Here is a 10,059-nt window from a genome sequence, read left to right as displayed (position 1 = left end):
CAACTGCTTTCCTTTTATCCTTTTTCTGCTTCTTAGTTTTCTCTCTCTCCACTTCTTCTTCTTGAGTAGTCTCCTGAGTTTCTATAATTGGAGGATCTTGGGCTACAACATCCTTTTTCATTCTTCTGCTTCTTTTTGGGACTCTAGGAGAGCTGCTAGTGGAAGCTTCAGTTGCCTCTTGAAAATGATTCCTGACTAAAAACTTTTCCCATGTATCATTGTTGTTTTTCAATTGGTCTTCTATAAGAATTTTAATGAACCCATGATGATACAAGTGAGGTTCAATATTGCCTATATTCTTTTGGACACTAAAACTCATTTTTGTTAGGCTTCTTAACAGAAAATAGGGCAAATTGATGGCATGGCCCTCCATGAAGTTCATCATAATTCTAGCATGGTACATATACATAGTGCCAAAGCGGCCTTCACATGTTATAAATTTTTGAACTAATAACAACAATGCAGTCCATTCTTCTTTTATAACATGTACAGGAATCCCTTTGGTGAAAACTGAAGTGTCCATACCTGGATTTTTAAGCATATTTTTCCATTCTTGATCTTCAACCCCTCTGTTCTTGAACCATCGGTCTCCCACCATAGGTAAATTATTTGTTGTTGCTATAGAGTTTTCTGTGACTGTGAATTTCATATCTCCTATTTCCACAGTATTTCCATTGAATGAACGAGCAAACGTTTTTGTTACCTCCTTATCATATCCTTTGAACTTCTGAATGAACTTCAACCATTTTTCCTTTTTTAACGCTTCCTTTGTCTGTGGGTATCCTTCTAGATACTTTGAACCTTCAGGCTCAGCTCGAAGCAATTTCCCCATCTCCACTTCGGTTGAAGCTTTTGACTGTATATGGATACTCAAGGAGGATGCTCACGGGAAAGACAGATAGACTACGGCTGCAAGTGAAATAGCCACACTGTAATGCGAGGTAATACAGTTTGAAAACGGAACTGTGGAGCTTGAAACAGAGCTGCGGGGTTTAAAACAGAGACGTGGAGTTTAAAACAGAGCTGCGGGGTTTGAAACGAAGCCGTAGAGTTTACAGCAAAAACGAGAGCGGAAATGGTGTGAAGGTAAAGGAGTGGAAGACAAGCACGGGAATGAGTTCAAATGCGTGCGAAAATGGAGTGATAAGGGAATGAAATAACGGCCAGGTCCCTTAGAGTCGGACGGCTTTCATACACGTTTCATTTTTGGCTGCGGAGATCGTGGTGGAGAAGAGACGTAGTACAATAGGTCTCTTCTTCTCCGTACGACTGATTAATGAAAGCGCAGTCTCGATTTGAGTTTAAACTAAGGGTGATTATGAGACCGTTATGAGGATCTGAGGTGGATGAAGGATGATCACGGCGGAGAAATGGAATGATCTTTGCTTAATCATTACATTTAGTGACTCTGTCCACGATTAATAATTATGCACAACATGACATTCAAATGGTTGCTTGGAGAAAAATTTTGATCATACCTTTATGGGTTTATCATCTGTTGATTAAGGTTGTTGATCCATGATTGCCTTTTGATCCTTCAGGTTCCTTCCATCCTTGTTGCCCTTTGACTGTGATTTTTTTTGGAAACAGAGTACTGCTGCTGTGGAGACAGAGTGTGCTGGCTGCGGAATCTGGTGCGAGCTGCGGAAACTGGTGCGAGCTGCGGAAACAGTTCTCAGCTGCAGAAATTGAAACAACACCCTTCTGTCTATATAAAAGTAGTTAGAGAAGACTTAACTAAATGAAATAGTCCTGAGAGGGACTTTTATTGATGAAATGGAGTGAGATGAATGAAATGAAATGAAAATGAAGTGGAATGAAAATGAAATGGAATGGAGATGAAGTGGAATGAAATGGCGAATGAGATGGAAAGAGAGAGATTTTTTTATTTGGAAAATATAAAGTGTCAGGTGCCCCTGATTTTCACCTTATATTTTCTGCATAAGACCGCCAATCCAAGATTGGTTTTCAGGCTTATACAAGAGACCTTTTTTTTCTCTTTTTCTTCTTCTTTTTTTTTTTTTCAATTGAAAGAAACAAAGACTAGGCTGATGGAGGAGAAGAATTCTTCTCCACCAGCCTCATTGCAGAATCTTCTTGGAACATTTTAACAAATTCCTCCTTTGAGAGTGGCTTTTGGTAGACTTTCAATCGGTGGCCATTCACAATGAGAGGAGTCTGAAGCTCATCAATGGTCTTTACTCGAACTGCTCCATTGTTAAAGACTTCATCAATCTCATATGGTCCAAGCCAATGAGTTTGAAATTTTCCTTTGAAGTCCTTAAACTTGGAATCAAACAATAGTGCCCAATCTCCCTTCTGAAACTTTCTTTCTTTGATGTGTCGATCATGCCACTTAGTTCTTTGGTGCTGAACTAGATCAGTCCTTAAAATTGCATCTTGTCTTATTTCATCTAGCTCATTTAGCTGGTCCATTCTATGCTTTTGGGCTTCTGATAGGTTCATCCCCAATTGAACTGCCATCTTGAAGGTCTTGACTTGGAACTCAATGGGGAGCAGGACTTCTTTCCCATAAACAAGTTCATAGGGAGAATGTCCTGTTGTGTTCCTCCATGTAGTTCTATAGGCCCATAAGGCTTCAGGAAGCCTTTCTGCCCAATCTCTTCTGTGGAGATGAACAGTCTTGGTAATGATGCTTTCAAGAACTTTATTTGTAGATTCCACTTGACCATTTTCTTGCGGATGGTATGGAGTAGATGTTCTGTGCTTGATTTTGTATTCCTCCATCAGCTTTTCCATCAATTTAGATGTAAATTGACTTCCCTGATCTGTCACAATTTCTCTTGGGACACCAAAACGAGTAAAAATATCTTCAAAAAGAAATTGAACAACTTAATTTTCAGTGGCAGAAGGCAATGCCTTGGCTTCTACCCACTTAGTAACATAATCAGTGCAAACCAATATATACTTCTTTTGCTTAGATGGTGGATTAATAGGTCCAACGAAATCTAGAGCCCATTTCTCAAAGGGTTCGATGCATACCTGTGGCTGTAGTGGCATTTCATTTGAAGGAGTTGGTCTCCCAACTCTTTGGCAGCTGTCACACCTTCTAACATATTGCTTTGCATCTTTGAAGAGAGAAGGCCAATAATATCCTAAAGAAAGGATTTTATAGGCTGTCCTTTTGTCAGCAAAGTGTCCGCCGCACGGTTCATCATGACATGCCTTAAGGATGTCAGGCATTTCATCTTCCCGAACACATCTTCTGATCATACAATCTGGCCCTGTTTTGAACAATTCATTAGAAATCCATGAATAATGTGAACTCTCCTGAATGATTTTCCTTTTCTCATTAGGAAATAAGTGTGGAGGAAGCTTCCCTGTAACTAAATAATTAGCAATATCTACATACCAAGGGGTTTTAGTAGTTACTGCAAACAAGTATTCATCTGGAAACTTATCCTCTACAGGAGAATCTTCATTAGTGTTTTAGATTCTAGACAAGAAATCAGCTACTGTGTTTTGTTTCCCTGGTCTATCTAACACAGTAATATTGAATTCTTGTAAAAGTAAAAGCCATCTTGTAACTCTTCCATTAGTAACAGGTTTGTTCATAAGATATCTAATTGCAGAATGATCAGTATGGAAAAAAGTTTCATAGTCGGTTAGATAATGTCTAAACTTGTTGATTGCATGAACAACGGCTAAGAATTCTTTTTCAGTCACAGTATAATTTAACTCAGTGGGAGTCAAATTTTTACTGGTGTAATAAATGGCATAAGGAATTAAATCCTTTTGACCCAACACAGCTCCTAGAGTTGTATCTGAAGCATCTGTAGAAATGTGGAAAGGGAGTTTCCAATTTGGCCCCCTCAAAATGGGTGCTTCAGATATTCTAGTTTTTAAAGTTTCAAATGCAGATTGACAGTCGGGATCCCACTTGAATTCACAATCTTTGGTAAGTAATTTGAAGAGTGGAGATGCTATCTTGGTGAAGTTTTCAATAAATCTTCTATAATACCCAGTAAACCCAAGAAAACTTCTAACATCCCTTTTACAATTTGGAATAGGTAGCTTGGAGATGACTTCGACTTTTGATCTATCAACTTTGATTCCATCTCCTGAAATATGATGTCCTAAAACAATCCCTTCAGTAAACATCATAAAACATTTTTCATGACTTAATGAAAGATTTGTTTCTTTACATCTAATAAGAACTTTTTCCAAATTTTCTAATGCTTCTTCAAATGAGTTACCATAAACTGTAAAATCATCCATATAGACCTCTACACAATCATGAATTAGATCGGAAAAGATTCCTAATACCGCCCTTTGAAATGTTGCGGGTGCATTACATAATCCAAAAGGAAGTACTCGGTAAGCAAAAGTCCCCCATGGACAGGTAAATGTGGTTTTGTCCTGATCTTCAGGTGCTACCTGAATTTGATTGTAACCACTAAAACCATCCAAAAATGAGAAATACCTTTTTCCTGCTAAAGTATCTAATACTTGATCAATAAAGGGCAAAGGAAAGTGATCCTTCAAGGTTGCTTTGTTCAATTCTCTGTAATCAATGCAAACCCTCCATTTACCATTCTTTTTAGGTACTATAACCAAAGGGGAAACCCACCGGCTATCTGAAATAGGGTAAATGAAGTTTACATTGAGTAACTTTTGGAGCTCTTCTTTCACTATCTCCCTAAGATTTGGATTCATCCTTCTTTGAGGTTGTCTTATTGGTCTACTATTTTCTTCAATGTAGATGTGATGAATGCAAGTCTTAGGATCAATACCTTTCATATCGATATACTCCCATGCAAATGCAGTAGAATGTCTTTGCAAGACTTTGGTTAGCTCTTCCTGTTGAGATTTTTCCAAGTTTTTGTTAATGTTCAATGTTTTTCCTGGAAAGATCTCAATGGCAGAACTACCAAATTCTTCCATAGAGAAAAGAGACATTTGTCTAGATGAAAGACACTCTATGTCAAAATCCAACTGAAATTGTGTAGAGTCATATTCTGAAGATGGTTCAAAATTTTCTAATGTATTCAGAATTTGACTATCTTCACTAATCTCAGAAATGGTAAAGACAGGTTTTATAGTATCTTCATCATCAACCCACTCATTATCTCCTATTTCTGTGATTGCTTTTGCTGGAGGATACAGATTGAACTTCTTTGTCGAATTACCATCAGAAATGTACATGTCCCCAGACCTACAACTTATGAAAGCATCAGCTGTGGCTAGCCAAGGCCTTCCTAAAATAAGAGGATGTCCTCCTAGATTACTCTTGGGAGTTAAAATCATAAAATCCATTGGATATTCCCAAGAATCTAAGGAGACAGGAATGTCTTCTAATACACCACCTGGTTTAATAATGGATCGATCTGCAAGTTGCAACAAGGTGGGTGTAAAAAGAAGATTAGGAAGTTTTAGCTGTTCCATAGTCTGTCTACTCATAATGTTAATAGCAGCCCCTAAATCAATCAAAGTATTTGGTATTTCTACCCCATTGATATGTGTTTTGACAATTGGACTACCGGGGTCTACATATTTCTGCATAGTAATCTTTCCCATCATGATGTCTGCAATTTTTCCTACCAGGTGGATCCTTCTGGTATCTCTTGGTTTCCTTCCTGGTCTTTTAAGACTCAACTCCTTTATTGTTTTTGCTAGAATAGGAATCTCTTTAATGGCTTGTAACAAGGGAATCTTGATACAGACATTCTTCAATTCATCTAGAAAATTATAGTGAGGCAACCAAATTTGTTTTTCCACTCCTTTATCAATTTGTAATCTTTCAGGAAAAGGAGGTGTGGATAGAGATGTAGGTTGCTCAACTATGGGAGTTGTGGGGGTTGATTCTTTTTCTTTTTCTTTTTGAGTGTTTGGGTTTTGAAGAGATGCTTCAGAACCCTTATTGGCTTTAAGAGACTCTTCCTCAGAAATGCTTGGCTGTTGAACATTTATAGAATGTTGATCTAGGATTCTACCTGATCTGAGTTGTACTTCATTGAGAGGAACAATCATATAAGTAGGAAAAGGTTGTCCTTCCATCATGTAAGCTTTTTGAGGATTCTTATTGTTGGGGTTTGGCAATGGCTGAGAAGGAAGTTGATTTGACTTAAGCAAGAGTTGAGAACTTTGATTCTGTTGAGAAGGTTGTTGTTGTTGAGGAAATGGCAATGATAGTTGTGGACTTTGATTTGGAATTTGTGGAACTTGTTGGTTTTGAAAAGATGGAGGATATTGATAGAATTGAGCAAATCTCCCATAAGGATTTTGCATACCTTGTATCCATGATTGAAAAGGATTTTGAGGTTGGGACCAAGGTTGTTGCCAAGGATTCCAATTTGGTTGGGGTTGAAAATTCATAGAGTTGTTAAACCCTTGATTTTGTTGCCCTTGCCAAGGTCTCCTTGCAACAAAACAGAGAGATTCGAGTGTATTTGGATCTTCTTGAAAGACAGCTTTGAGCCCAGGAATTGAAGGACAATCCTTGGTCTCATGGTTCTCTGAGAAAATTACACATGTTTCTACAACTTTTGCATCCAAGGGACATTCCCTTAGAGCATGTTTCTTCCTACATTTCGGGCAAAAGATGGCCAAAGCCTCAGCTTCTGCTTTCTGTTTATTGTGAATCTTAAGGGTGTCTAATTGTTCACTAAGACTCCCTAAGATGTCAGTTTTTTATTCATCAAGCATACTGCCAATTTCAGCCCTACTTACCGATCCAGTTGCAGATTTGTTTGCTCTGAGGAGAGAAGGATCTCTAGGCCCTTTTTGAGTTTTTGATTTCCCCCTTGAGAGATGGACACATAGCTCTGCTATATCATTGGGTGAAAGTTGAGATATATCTCCTTTCCCCATCATGTTCAAAATGTCTATCCATTCATCTCTAATGGCTTTTAACAAAAGGGCTTTCAAGGTCTCCTCATCTAAGTTGCTCATTTTTGCTCTTTTCAAATTGTATTGAAATCTTTCAAGCAAATCCTCCAAATTTTCATCTTCTTTTTGTACCATTTTGAATACCTCATCCTTGTGATTGGTGGGCATACAATAGTCCAGGTACCTATCCAAAAATGTTTGTTTCACATCATTCCAAGACCTAATGGATTGAGTGAGTAATCCCATGAACCATTTCAAAGCTTGTCCTTTCAATGTTGAAGGGAACAATTTGAGTTTTTGAGAGTCATCCAGATAATCATAAGTTCGACATACGACTTCAAACTCAAATAGAAATGTTTCAGGGTCCTCATTCCTTAACCCATGGAAGTTTGGGAGGACAGATGGTGATATGTTTTTCATAGTGGCTCGGGAGTCCTCATCGACGATAGGGAACCCAAATGAGTTATCCCCATCCCTATTTCCTCCAATGTTACCTGTACCTCCTCCATTGTTTCCTCCTCCTCCTCCTCTACCTCTACCTCTACCACCTCCTTCTTCTGTCATAGTAGTTTCCCTAGAGACTTCAGAGTCTTCTGGTTCTTCTACAAAGGGTGAATGAGAAGGAATTTCTCCCTCTTCTTCAGATGATTCTACTTCTTCAATTACAATTGGTATTTCTGTAGAAGAAAGGAAAGGATCTCTTTCCGATTCAAATTCAATAGAAGGTGTGGGAGAGTCAATTCTTGCCTCTTGAATTCCAGGAATCCTAGGGCTAGGAGTGTCAGTTGGAGATGAGGGAGGTGTCTCTTGTCTATTCCTTGAAGTAGATGGACTTGTAAAAATTGAACTCGTGGCTCTAGCTAAAAACCTTCCCCTAGAATCTCTACCTCTATGCATGTCATTTTTTTATTTTCTCTTCAAGTTAGGCTAATAATTCTCTTTCTGATCTTCCAGGTCACTCTAGGTGCAAGAAGAGAGCATACTTAAGAAACTATTAAACCAATAACTTTCTCTTTTCTGATCCTCCAGATCACTCTAGGTGCAAGAGGAGAGCATACTTTGAGAGGTATCAATTTCCCTTTCTTGAAATTTTCTTGTTTTTTTTTTTTTTTTTTAAGAATTGGCTACCTAGTTTTCACTTCCCCGGCAACGGCGCCAAAATGTTTGGTCAATTTAGTGAAGTCTAAATTGCAACTTTTAAATGTCAACCCGGGGCTCGTAAGCTGATGAAGTGATGTGTACTGTATCTACTTAGGCAACTATTTCTTAAGTTTTTGTCGTTTTTAACTTTTTAAGTTTGTTTTCAAGTCTATTTCTCCTACAGTGATGTGATGGAAATGAAATAAAGTGAGTGAGGTGTGTGTGATTGTGATGAGTTCTAGATGATTTCTTAAAGCTCAAAAAGTAATCTATAAGAAAGATTTGAACAACAACTGAAATGAAATTACTCTTAAAGGAAAAATGAAAGCATCAAATAAAAGACTAATGACCTTGGCCCAGTGTCTATGTTGCTGCAAGAAAATGAAGTTGAAAATGACATCTACATTAACTTAAAAACAAGAGCAACTACTTTAATTCTTCAATGAAATCTCAAGCAATGTACAATCTAAGTGACAAATCACACTACTTAATTTTTCCCTTAACCTTTCTACCTTTAGATGGATTGATCATATAAGAAAGAGTTATGAGTGAATTAGCAATGTGAGTCTTAAACAAAATAACCAAGCTGTGTTAGTGATATTTTGGTCCTCGATAAAGATATTGAATTATAAAGAAGAGACCATCAACAAGTAACAACTTGATTAGTAAACAATTATGCAACTTAAAGAAATGATAACAAAGAAATAAAGGTTGCAAACAAAGAAGGTCAGCATCATTAGACAAGATGATCACAAGTATCACTAGCTGTGAAAAAGAAAGAAAAGAAACTGTCCCGGGCACCTAAGCAATCTGCAAAAACACACTGATCAGTCATGGAAAAGTGCAGAAATATAAATGGACAGAATTCAAAGTTATATACAGCTATTGTACATGATCAAAGCATAGCAAACAAAAGCATTCTGTACAACTATTATACAAAAGCTGATAAGAAGAAATGCATGAAATGAAAAACACTGTACAGGCCTTAAGTAAACAGGGGCCCTCTGCCTACTCCAGCCAGCTCAAAAGATCACTTAAACGCTCAAATGGAGAACAGTCTTCTCATATATTACGTAGCAAAAGTAAAAGTTACAATGGGGTTCAATATTACATAACAGCAGCTAGCTAATCAGCGTTCAAATACACTTTGTTTATAGCAGAAAAACCAAACTAACTTAATCACAAACTACGCTATTCTAACAGTTGTGTGAAGAACACGTAATCTAGCACAGTCCACGGATTTAGGCAACGGTCGAGGTGGTTATTAAATATCTGGTTGGATTCGTGTTCCCCATCATCTGCGTGGTTGAGGAAGAGGCCAGTTGTGCTTCACGTGCTCTAAACCGAACACGCAGAGCCGTGCCACCGTCAATTACCTTCGTTTGATCGAAGTTTCCCCCTCGTTGACCATGGGTGTTTACGACTGTTATGGCTGAGCTGGAAGGACACACACCATGTCCTTGGTGCCACGCACTTGCGCATGCGGCCCTTCTGACCGGAGGACACCTGGATGATGCCGTTTAAGAAAACAGCTGCGAAACTGGGATCAGCTGCGGAAACTGCAGGTTTTGAACCAAAATTCTAATCCAACAACACAGTCATTAGCATAATTAATAAACCATGTAAAAGTCCTATAATACAATGATTTAAGCAAATTGATGAAGTAAATGAGTGATAAAGGAAGGAAATGAATGGAAAAGGAGGCTGGGAGGATGTGAAAAGGAGTGCAGGTCTGAGGCTCAACATTCATCATCATTGATCATTCCAATGAGTTTTTGATGATGCTACGTACCTGTTACTATATTTTTTGTCAAAAGATAATGATTTAAGACCATTTTTGTGGAGTCTTTTTCATTATGTGTCTAAGGTCATAGTGGTTATATTAGTAAGTCAATTTGTTAAGAAGTAATTAGTGTATATCATTTACCTAAAGCCATAAGAATATGGTTTTCCTATGAGTCAACACATGATTCATCTCTAATATTTGCTTTATTATCTCGAAAAATTCCTTTAAATAAAGTTCCACTAGTGTGTGTAGGAACTATATTATTTAATACATAATCAAGCTTT

The sequence above is a fragment of the Pinus tabuliformis genome, chromosome 4_1, assembly GCF_031772625.1.
Source record: "Pinus tabuliformis cultivar Carrire ecotype Pingquan chromosome 4_1, CPIR1, whole genome shotgun sequence".
NCBI lineage: Eukaryota > Viridiplantae > Streptophyta > Pinopsida > Pinales > Pinaceae > Pinus > Pinus tabuliformis.
This window is presented reverse-complemented; position numbering follows the sequence as displayed.